Below are 12,960 nucleotides of genomic sequence, written 5' to 3' on the forward strand. Positions count from 1 at the left end.
TTACTTAATAAAATGAATGTTTATCAATTACTTTGTATATCTCCCTGAGTGTCGACATGTTTGTGTGACATCATGCACCTGCATCTCGGAGCTGAGAATTTCTGCACGAGCCTACAAGTTGTAATTCTGACTTCAAGATGCATTCCTTTGCACTTTTCCTAGCAGGAAGTTGTAAAATCCGACTTTCTGAGTTCGCAAACTACTTTTCAAAACTTGATCCGACACTGAATGCTCAAGCAGCCTAATTTACATTTAAAAAACTCCTGATGTTGCTATAACAATGCAAAAAGCACTTACCGATTTACTTGAAGTGAAAATCAGTCCTCCTTTCCTGTTTAATAAATTAAGCAATCACATGGTCATGCAGAACATCTCAGGTTTTTAAATCCATAAGGATCTCTTTCTCAATGGTGATGAGGCTGTAACAGCCGACTGGTCAGCAAGATCTTGCACTCTTCGCTTTCAAATTACATACATCACTTAAGCGTGATTGCATCACTCAATGCCAGTTAGAAGGCCTCGACCGGGACATATCCTGAAGACCACACTCACCAAGAACAAATAAATCAATCTGATTGGCTGATGAATATGGCAATCTGACTTTAGTTGCTCATTCATTTGCACTGTTGAGGGATTCTGAAGAAATTCTGAAGGCCTGACGGGGTGGAGCTCAAACTCATGCGCTGCTTCGGGCATGTGATTCGTGAATCAGTTGTCACACTTTGCTTGTAAGCATCAAGGAATAAATTCTGACTGGATAAACTTTTCGTTTTTCTCTGTTTGTTTGTAGAATTAAGAGTGGAAAGCGATTACAAATACATAGGCAAAAAGATGACTGAGAATGAAAGGATGAAAAATATTTATTTTATTTGGCATGTTAGGTCAGCAGAGAAAGCTTTGCTGGTCCTGAGAATTCGCCACTGCCAAAAAGTAAGATCTGTGTCCCCTTGTGCCCTTGCAAACTGTAGTCTGGGTTTTTTATGACGGTTTTGGAGCAGTGGTTTCTTCCTTGCTGAGCAGCCTTTCAGGTTATGTCAATATAGGACTCATTTTACTGTGGATATAGATACATGTCTACCTGTTCCCTCCAGCATCTTCACAAGGTCTTTTGCTGTTGTTCTGGGATTGATTTGCACTTTTCGCACCAAACTACGTTCATCTCTAGGAGACAGAATGCTTCTCCTTCCTGAGCGGTATGATGGCTGCGTGGTCCCATGGTGTTTATACTTGCATACTATTGTTTGTACAGATGAACGTGGTACCTTCAGACATTTTGAAATTGCTCTAAAGGATGAACCAAACTTGTGGATGTCCACAATTTTTTTTTTTTTTTTCTGAGGTCTTGGCTGATTTCTTTTGATTTTCCCATGATGTCAAGCAAAGAGGCACTGAGTTTGAAGGTAGGCCTTAAAATACATCTACAGGTATACCTCCAATTCAGTACACCTTCTATCAGAAGCTAATTGTCTAAAGGCTTGACATCATTTTCTGGAATTTTCCAAGCTACTTAAAGGCACAGTTAACTTAGTGTATGTACACTTCTGACCCACTGGAATTGTGATATAGTCAATTAAAAGTGAAACAATCTGTCTGTAAACAATTGTTGGAAAAATTACTCATGTCATGCACAAAGTAGATGTCCTAAATGACTTGTCAAAACTGTAGTTTGCTAATATGAAATCCGTGGAGTGGTTAAAAAATGAGTTTTAATGATTTCAACCTAAGTATGTAAATTTCTGACTTCAACTGGAAGTCTAAATTTTTTCAGATGGTTTTAGACCAAAGTACTCTACATAGAAGTTTGCCTTTATTCGACAGATTTCCCCACTCAAATGAACTGAGTGATGTGAAGAAGACATAGATTCATGCTGTGTCAGTGCAGTGGTCGTAATAATGTGGGTAATTCTTTGTAGGAACATTTGTGTGTGTATTTGCATGTGTGTGCAGTCATTAATATTTTTACACAGGCCCATTGTTGAATGTTACAGTAAACATTTTGTGTACATATGTGGGATGGGTTATATTTGCTGTGGGTGGAGAGATGTATTTACTGCTCACATACTGACTGACAGGTCTTTTGTGTCTCTTTTGGCAACCAGCTAGGAATCTGGGTTCCAGGTGTGTTGTTTGCCATTATTGAAAATAAATACAGTGGCAAGATAAAGTATGTGGAATTAGCTGGTTTTCTGCATTCCTCTTCTTCTTTCGGCTGCTCCCGTTTGGGGTTGCCACAGCGGACCATCTGTGATCCGCATATTTTACTTGGCAAAGGTTTTACACCGGATACCCTTAGATTGTTTTCTGCATTAATTGGTTATAAAATGTGATCTCATCTTCATTACAGTCAGAAGTATAGACAAACACAATGTGCTTAAGCTAGCAACACACAAACAATTATAATCTTTCATGTCTTTATTGAACACATCCCATTAAACATTCACAGTGCTGTGGAAAAAGTAAGTGAACCCTTGGATTTAATAACTGGTCGATCTTCCTTTGGGAGCAATAACCTTAACCAAGTGTTTCCTGTAGCTGCAAATTAGACCTACACAACATTCAGAAGAAATTTTGGACCATTCTTCCTTACAGAACTGCTTCAGCTAAGCCATATTCTTATGACTGCTCTCTTGAGGTCATTCCACAGTATCTCTATTGGGTTAAGATCTGGGCTCTGACTGGGCCACCCCAAAAGTGGATTTTCTTTTTTTGATGCAATTCTGTAGTGGATTTACCTCTATTTTTAGGGTCATTGTCCTGCTGCATCACCCAACTTATTCTGAGCTTTAGCTGGCACACAGCCACCCTAACATTATCCTGTAGGATATCTTGATAAACTTGGGTATTCATTTTTTTATGGCAAGCGGTCCAGGCTCCGAAGCAGCAAAGCAGCCCCAAATCATGATGCTCCCTCCACCATACTTAACTGTTGTCAGGATGTTTTCATGTTGGTATGCGGTGCCCTTCTTAATGCCATACATAGTGCTACGTGTTCTTCCCAAACATTTCAACCTTAGTTTCATCAGTCCACAAAACATTTTCCCAGTAGTGTTGTGGAGTGTGAGGGTGTTTTTTGGCAAACTTCAGGCACACAGCAGTTTTTGTTGGAAAGCAGCAGCTTCCATCAGGGTATCCTGCTGTGGACACCATGCCTGTTTAATGTTTTCCGTTTAGTAGACTCATGAACAGAGATGTTACGCAGTTCCAATGATGCCGTCAAGTCTTTAGCTGTTACTCTAGGGTTATTTTTATTTTTTTACCTTATTGAGCATTCTGCGGTGTGCTCTTTGAGTCATCTTGGCTGGAGGTAGGTCTTCAAGATCTATTTTTTTGTGAGGCATGGTCCACGTCAGCAGATGCTTCTTGTGAATATCAAACTCAGAATGTTTGAGTACTTTTTATAAGTCAAAGTAGCTCTAACTCACACCTCTAATCTTGTTTCATTAATTGGATGCCAGGTTTGCCAACTCCTGACTCTAAGCTCTAGTTAGCTTTTGTTGACGTCATTAGCCTAGGGGTTCACATACTTTTTCCAGCCTACACTATGAATGTTTGAATGGTGTATTCAATATGGACAAGAACAGTTTAATAATTTGTGTTTTTAGTTCAAACTGATTGTTTGTTCATTATTGTAACTCAGATGAAGATCAAACCATATTTTAAAACATTTTATTTATACATAAATGCAGGTAATTCCAAAGGGTTCACATATTTTTCTTGCCACTGTAAATAAAACTTATGCACAGAGGATGCTGGAAATGTTAAGTTTGCAAAAGCATGGTACATAGTATAGAAAAGAACACTAACAAAGCTTTGTCCCTTTTTCGCCTCTCAATATACTGGAGGAGAATTGCATGAGTACAAGAGTCTTTGTTTTGCAGTGAAGAGGATGTGGTCAGAGTCTGGTTTGAGTTATAGCAGTGTGCTCACGCTATGTGCTTTTTTTAGAGCATTCATATCAGGAAATCCCTTAAACATGCAAAGTTATTCTACTGTTTTTTAAACATGTTTAGAATTCATTTTTGATGTAATATTTCTTTGATGTAATAAGAGGCCATATTGGAGGAGCTTATATTCTTTCAGTATGCAATCATGCATGTTTATTATTATTTAAAATGCACACAATCAGTTTTCTTGGCACACTTTATGAAGCCTGTTTGAGGATTTTCATGTTATAGCTACATGCTGTATTGTTTAAAAATGCTATACATGCCACAAGGTTAAGATAAAAGGCATGAAGGACAGAGTTTCTGAAAAGTGCACTTGGGGTTTTCAGAGCTTTGTGGTCTGTGGGACCGAAAGCACGCGTCTTGAGTTATATTAAAGGAGTATTCCAGGATCAATACAAGTTAAGCTCAATCGATAGCATTTGTCACATAAAATTGATTACCACAAAAATGTATTTGGACTTGTCCCTCCTTTAAAAAAAAAGTAAAAAACAAAGTTATAGTGAGGCACTTACAAATGGAACTGAATGGGGCAAATCTGTAAACGTTAAAATACTCACGGTTTCAAAAGTATAGCCACAAGATGCAAGCAACTTGTGTTAACATGATTTTAGTGTGGTAAAATCACTTACTAACCTTGTCTGTGTAAAGTTACATCTAATTTTACAACTTTTTTGCTATGATGATATAATGTTGATGACAAATAACTAGAAGTTTATCTGCCTGGAACAGTTGTCCCCTGCAAAAATGAAGATTTAAATAACTTTACAGCTTAATACACAAGTTTTAACTAAAGAATTTCAGATTAAAATTTTTATTGGTTGCTCCTTCAGCATGACACATAACACAACAAAAAATTCATGTACAGAGTCAACCTTTATCCCCCTTAAACCCCATTATTTCCCTTCCCCCTCCCAACCCCCAACAAACATCTCTGTGGCCAAGCCCGAGTACACACGCAGATAAGTCTTTTTTAAATAAATAAATAAATAAAATAAAAATAATTAATAAAAAATAAATAAATATATATATATATATATATATATATATATATATATATATATATATATATATATATATATAATAATTAAAAAATTAAATAATAAATACATTTAAATCTATAAGTCCCTCTCCACTGCCCCTCCCTGAGATCTCTCCAAAAATACCAAGTAACTACCCCACTTTTTTCGAACAACTCCCGGTTGTCTAGTCTTCTATGCGACACCTCAAATGCCGCCACCCTGCCCATCTCTGTGCACCACTCCTGAAATGAGGGCGCTCCAGCTGACTTCCATCCCCTAAGGATGACCTGTCTGCCAATCATAACACCGGCTAGGACCCAATTTTTTATGTCCTTATCCCCTACATTAATGACAGCCCCATTGCCTAAAATACAGAGTCTGGGGCAAAATTTTATTTGAGTGCCCAGTACATCACACTGAACCCTCAACCATAATTCTTGGATCTTAACACACCACCAAAAAACATGGATTGTGTCTCCATCTTCTGATTGGCATCACCAGCAGGTGGTTGTGTCTTTAAGACCAAGCCTATACAATCTAGAGGGGGTCCAATAGAATCTATGTAAAATCTTGAATTGCATAAGGCGAACCCTTGCATCTCTAGATGTAGACTTGATGTTTTTTAGAATCCTAGCCCACACTCCCTCCTCCAATACCAAGTTTAAATCTTTCTCCCATAATCTCTTTAGAGAAGTTGAAGCTCCGTCCCCCAGACTCTGAATTAACAGAGTCTGGGGGACTCTGGGGCAAATCTGGGGGAAGGGAAATAATGGGGTTTAAGGGGGATAAAGGTTGACTCTGTACATGAATTTTTTGTTGTGTTATGTGTCATGCTGAAGGAGCAACCAATAAAAATTTTAATCTGAAATTCTTTAGTTAAAACTTGTGTATTAAGCTGTAAAGTTATTTAAATCTAATACACTGATGCCCCATGACCTTTACCAAAGGCAGTAATCACCACTCCCAGAGTATCTGCTGCTTTAGGGGGGTGTAAACTACTCCTAAAAACAGTATAGAGCAGGTGGAGCAGCTGTAAATACCAAAAGAATTGAGATCTGAGAGTCTCAAAATGTTGAACAATATTTTCAGAGGATCTCAACACTCCACTCTCATGTAGGTCACAGAGTGTAGTAACCCCCCTCACAATCCACTCTGTCCAACAGAAAGGGGACTTATTAATACATAACTTTGGGTTCAGCCATATGCTCGATGCAACATTTAAATAAATGTCCAAATTTAACACTCTGGACACTTTTGTCCATACCGTGTGCAAATGCGAGATAAGGGAGTATAACTTAACTTCTGTGGTTAGTTTGATAGAAAGGCTTTGCAATGGCAAAATAGGGGCAAGAACTTCCTGTTCAATACAAAACCAAGGAGGTGGAAGTGACCAATGAACCAAATGTCTGAGACCATATGCATAATAATAAAACAAAGTCTTGGGTAGGCCTAGCCCACCTTTTCAGTCAGCCTATGCAACTCACTGAAATGTAATCTGGGACATTTACCATTCCAAATGAAGGACTCAAATTGCTTGAAATAAGAGAGGAGGACATCTACAGGGAGAGATTGTAGCAGGTAGTTAAATTTTGGAATACAATTCATTTTAATAACATTAACCTTCCCAATCATAGATAAATGTGTAATGAAGCCCACCTGCCCACATTGCTCAAAAACCTTTTATTAAAGGGTCAAAATTAACTCTAACTGAATCACACAAATTTGCTGGGAATAAAATGCCCAGATACCTAATGTCCTGTTTGGGCCACTGGAAGGCACCTGGCTTAAAAGCCGTTACTGGGCAGTACGCTGTTAGAGCCAAAGCTTTGGATTTAGACCAATTGACTGTGTATCCTGAGAACTTAGAAAAGGAATTAATAATACTGTGGAGACAAGACATAGATCTAGTAGGGTCGGAGACGAATAATAAAATATCATCTGCGTAAAGCAAAAGCTTATGCGCCATACCTCCTGCCACCACCCATGGAAAATCATCCTCCTTCCTTATCATGGCTGCTAATGGTTCCAGGGCAAGACAGAACAATAATGGGGAAAGAGAGCAACCATGCCAAATGCCCCTATTCAGAGTAAAATAATCTGAAATTAATCCATTTGTTTGTACCACCGTTACTGGGTGTCTATAAAATAACTTAATCCATCCAATCAAAGTATTCCCGAACTGTATATTTCCAAAATCTTAAAAAGATAATCCCGTTCTACCATATCAAACGTCTTTTCGGTGTCAAGTGAGATGGCAGCAACTGGAGTCTGAGCGTTCACCACTGACCACATGATTTTGATGAAACGTCTAATGTTATCAGAAGAGCTACGGCCCCGAGTAAACCCCACCTGATCTATATGTATAAGTGTTGTCATAATTTAATCGGTTAGCCAGAATTTTTCACACAATGTTTACACCTAACTGGATCAGGGAAATTGGACGTTCATTTTTACACTTGGATCTTACTTTTGGATCTTTGTCCTTTTTAAGAATCAGACTGATCCAGGCTTGTGTCATGGTTGGCGGAAGCTTTCCATTCTTTAATGGTTCCGTATAAACTTCTAGCAAAAGTGGAGCCAGTTCTGTAGCATAAGATCTAAAAAATTTAGTGGCAAAGCTGTCTGGCCCCGGAGCCTTGCCTGTAGGCAAGGCCTTAATTACCTCGCCAAGCTCCTCCAAGGTTATCTCAGAATCAAGAGAATTTGTTTGCTCAGTCGTCAGTTTAGGAAGTTCTAATGGTTCCATAAAGTTTCTAATATCTTCATCAGCAGACGAAGACGTGGAACTATAGAGATCAAGATAGAACTCTTTAAAGGCATTATTAATATCAGTGGCCGAGTTAAATATTTCACCACCAGCAGATTTCACTGAGGGAATGGTAGAAAAAGACTCTCTGTTTTATATATCTAGCCAGAAGCTTCCCTGCTTTGTCCCCTGACTCAAAGTATGACTGTCTTGCCCCGAATATCCAAAACTCCACCTTCCGCAACAAAATGGTATTATATCTGTATTTCAATCTGGTCAATTCTCTGAGGCCATTAGACGACACTCGGCACTTTTAATATTCCCTTCCAATTCCACAAGTTCTTGTGCTTTGGATTCTTTGGTGAATGAGGCATACTGTATAATCTGGCCCCTAAGAACCGCCTTAAGTTCCTCCCAAGCCACGCCCACAGAGGATACTGAGGACCAGTTGGTCTCCATATAAACATTGATATTAGCCTTTAGCATTTGTTGGAATTCAGGATTTTGCAAAAGGGATACATTAAAACGCCATCTATATGATTTATTTTTCTCCGTATGTGGCAACACCTCTAAACACACCAGGGCGTGACCTGAGACTAAGATGTTTCCAATTGAGCAATCAACAACAGATGGAATGAGGGACTTAGATATTAAAAAAAATATATATTCTAGAGTAAATCTAATGGACTGAAGAAAAAAAATTATAGTCCCTACCAGATGGGTTCAAAAGTCTCCAAATATCTGTAAGACCAAGATTTTTACACATCCTGTGAAACATCACTGTTGCTCTAGGGAGCTTGCACACTTTTGCTTCACTATGATCAAGGACTGAGTCCATCAAAATATTAAAATCTCCTCCCAATATTATATCATGAGTGGTGCCAGTGGCCTGCAACATCCCTTCAAGATCTATAAAAAAGCCCTGATCATCAACGTTAGGTGCATAAATATTCGCCAAAATAAGACTTTGTCCCTGAATTTCAGCTAAAATTATAATGACTCTTCCTAATTTATCTTTAATCTGTTTGAGACATTTGAATTGTAGATGTTTACTTATCAGTGTAATGACTCCGCTGCTCTTACTCAAGCCAGCACTATAAAAAAAATGTCCCCCCATATCTTTCCACATTTTTCAGCTTCCTGCAGGGAACGGTGCGTTTATTGAAGAAATACTATAACATATTTCTTATGCTTAAGAAGAGAAAAACCTTCCTTCTTTTTATGAAGTGCCCCAACCCATTCACATTCCAAGTGGAGAGAGATAGTACACTCATATTAACATTTTGACATGTAAGAAAAAATAGACTGTGTGTCAAAAACAGGATTATAAAGAACAGAAGAATTAATTTAAGTGCTTTTATAAAATTATAAGCTTCACATTTCTGCCTTTTAAAGCCTCAAAAATTTACCCCATTCACTTTCAATGTAACTGCCTCACAGTAATCTCAATTTTTCATATAACTTTTGTTTTAAGAAAAAGAGGGACGAGTCGAAATACATTTTTGTGGTAATCAGCATTTAAACTGATCTTGTATTGAACCTTTCTTTTAAAGAATAAGGCTGTGCGGTTTGCTGGCACACAATTCAGTTTCTGTAAAAATATGTGCATGTTAGTGGTCTGAGCCACAAAATTTTAAATATCTACATCAGATATCAAATAAGGGGTGTAGAAATGTTTACTGTCAATTTAAAGCTGTGCTGTATGTGCTTTATCTTCTTGTACACTTCCTCTCAGTTTATTTCACATTCAAGAGAGAATAAAACATTTCTGACATGAGTATGGCTCGATGTGTCAAAAGACAAGAGCCTATACATGCTAACCACTTGGCCACAACCTTTCCGTCTAATCGCATTTTTCAAGTAGGGCAGGCAGATATATAACTCAAATATATGCTAGGTTATTGCATTTCGGTTGCAAAAACAGGCCCCTCCATAGCTTTGTCTCTTGTATTCTAACTAACTCAGCCTTATAAGGTGAGGGCATATTTTCTTCTCTCTGACAGCGTGTTTGAAATCTCCTCACTACAACCTCTTGCTCTTGTTAATCTGACCTTTACAATGCAGAAGTCCCCAATGGCAGTCATGACAACAGTTTCCATGAGACATTGAAGGACTCTAGTGATTCCCTCTCTTTGTTTGACTGTTGACCACTGTCCTTAATCTTAAATTCACACTTAGTGACAGCCATGTTTTTTTGCCACCCACTTTATTTCTGGGCAACATCATGTTCTTCCTGTGAAGTCTGCAATATCTTGTGCCTTCTGATTTTACAGGTTCATTCACTCGTATAATCGTGGGTTTTACTCTTATTGTCAGAGGCTGAGAGGTTAACTATTATTACAGCATGATGACACTGCATTAGAGTTTAATCCATTGTTGTTAGCGGAGCTCTTCTGCTCACCACACAGTCTGTCTGAGGCTGACGATTATCTGACTTGACAGTTTGGCTCTAAATTAAGCTTACATGGACATCACCTCTCCATGCAGACGGATCATAATCATAGTTATAATCTCATAAACATTACTGAGGGAGTTCTAAACAAGTTAGAAACATGGCAAACATCTCATTTTGTGAATTATAATGGTGCAGTTTTCACAGTCAATGGAAATAAGCTTATTTTGCTGTTGGTTGGAAACAAATTGTTTGTTTTTTTTGGCCAATGATTTGTTCACAAAAATAGAAATCAGTGTTCTAATGCTATTGAAAAAATGTCTGAGTTTAATTTACACCAGGCTGGAAATTTCACAGAGTTTTTGAGGTGCAAGCGTTACTTTAGAAAATGTTGAATATGAACCGTAAAGCAAGATGAAAGTAGTCAATTAGATAATTTTGAATGGAAATCAATGAAATCTCCTATTCAAAATGGCTTATTCTTCAGAAAACATATTGAAGTTGTATCCAGTGCAGTTACATCCATCCTAAATGTAATGTTCAGCTCTTGTTCAGAGACGTTTTACATCCAATGTCATTTCAAATGGTCTTTCATGTCTATGGGTTAATTGCAAGCACATGGTAGTGGGGGAGGTGTAGTCTCAAGAATATACCCTTTCAGTGGTTGGCAACCCACTAAAGCAGCATCTGATTCTTGTTTTATATTACAGTATAAAATGTTTCTCTACCATTTTGCAAATGGCTTTTAGCTACTGATATTTTCTTGAGTCCAGCAGTGCATTCTCTGACTGAAATTCATAGGCTCAAAAATGTGTTTAAGGTTGCCAATAGTGTTTGAGTATGCTGAAAGTGTTTGTCTTTGGCTCTCTGCAATTACTCATATATTGTGTGGTCATATCTTTCCTTTTGCAGCATTAGGCAAACATATTTGTAACACCCCTGTTGTTTCTTTGTAGAACTCGACTACTATGAAATTATCTGTGACTGTGTGAAATGTATTATTTGTAGCATGGAGAGGCAAAAAAGAAAAAAGTAATTGCGGGTTGTTCACAGAGTATACATTTTTCCATCCATCAGCACTGTTTTAAATTGTTTTTCTATGCGTGACCGTCGGAAAACTGTGCGGACAGATGGAACATGTTTCATGTTAACTGCCCCCAATTCCTTTTCTGCCGTTGCATGCTACAAATAATAGCTCCACATCTAGACTGTCGTCTTTGACATATTTGTCACACAGGGCCATCTCTGCTATAAGCCGTAGCCTATAAATGGCTGCTTAGGGCCCTCAAACCACCAGGGGGCCTCGCAAAGCAAGTAAAAAAAAAAAAAAAAAAACAGCGTTTTTTTTTTAGACGCATATCTAAAAATGCATCTCGAGATTCCTATATTCTGTACCATTTGTTGCGCTGTGTCTAGCTTTTCTTTAGTGCAATAACAAGTCCGGTCTGAATGGCTTCTAAATGTGTTTAACAAGATTTGGAGTTGTGTAGGTCAGTGCCATTGATACAAATAAGAACGCCATCAAGTATCTTATAAAACATGCTGAAAAACTCACAAATTACCTAAAATTGGAACATTTTTATAATTGTTTATATTTGTAGAAGTTTTTGCTCAGTTGAAATCAGGGTTGGGGAGTAACGGAATACATGTAACGAGATTACGTATTTAAAATACAAAATATAAGTAACTGTATTCCACTACAGATACAATTTAAATCATTAATAATCAGAATTCAGTTACATTCAAAAAGTACTTTGATTACTGAAGAGATTACTTTGCATTTTATTGTCATTTGTTTCATTTAATATTTAGTCCTTTCAGATGGAAAACATTTATACATATAAATGATGCGATCCAAAGTGCATTTGAACAGCGGTGAAACACTTTCTTATGATGTGTTACATTCATACAAGTTCATACTGTTGTGAGTTAAAATGTCGATATGATGTCATTGAGGAATTTTCCCTTGGGAGCGTAATAGAGGAGCTACATCACGTTTCTACAGCTTAACAAGAAAACAATTAGAAACGCTTTGACAGATGAAACATAAATTCCATAAAATACATGATTACATGCCTTGTCAATGTTTTTTGTGAGGTTAGGGTTTTTTTTTTTTTTGTTTTTTTTGCAAGAAATGCTAACCAGTATAGCCTTTAACATTGTATTGAAAGCTACAACCAATATATCAATGATGAAAATGCACGTTGGAGCAAAACCTTTTTTCTCTAGTAAGACCTTTGATATTAGAGCAAAGATGTACTGCAAAAATCTTATTCTTAATGAGAATTTAAATATTGTTTTTCTGTAAAATATCAAAATATCCTTAAAGCAAGATAAATTTAAGTTAATTTTCTTACTTTATTTACTTGTTTATGGTCAAAACAAGTGAAAAAAATCTACCAGTGCTGAAGAAGTACTCCAAAGTATTTAGAATACGTTACTGACCTTGAGTAATCTAATGAAATACGTTACAAATTACATTTTACAGCATGTATTCTGTTATCTGTAGTGGAATACATTTCAAAAGTAACCCTCACAACCCTGGTTGTAATTGAAAATCTTGTATATTTAATCCTGTAGCCTATTTGTAGAAAATAAATAAAAATTATAATAAAGTGCACGAAAAGTAACAGTAAGGTAACAGTAACTACAATAATAACTAAAATTACTTTACAGTTGAATCCGATCAAACATCATCTTTAACATAAAGACGCAAAGGCAGCTTAGTGGTAAATACGCTGTATTGTAGTAGGCTCTGTCATAAAACCAAGTGTGCTGCCTACTATACAGCATTTATGGGCATATAGCTGAGTTACGAGTCAACTCGAATCACGCCCTAAAATGATGTGTTAGACT

The sequence above is a fragment of the Myxocyprinus asiaticus genome, chromosome 6, assembly GCF_019703515.2.
Source record: "Myxocyprinus asiaticus isolate MX2 ecotype Aquarium Trade chromosome 6, UBuf_Myxa_2, whole genome shotgun sequence".
Lineage (NCBI taxonomy): Eukaryota > Metazoa > Chordata > Actinopteri > Cypriniformes > Catostomidae > Myxocyprinus > Myxocyprinus asiaticus.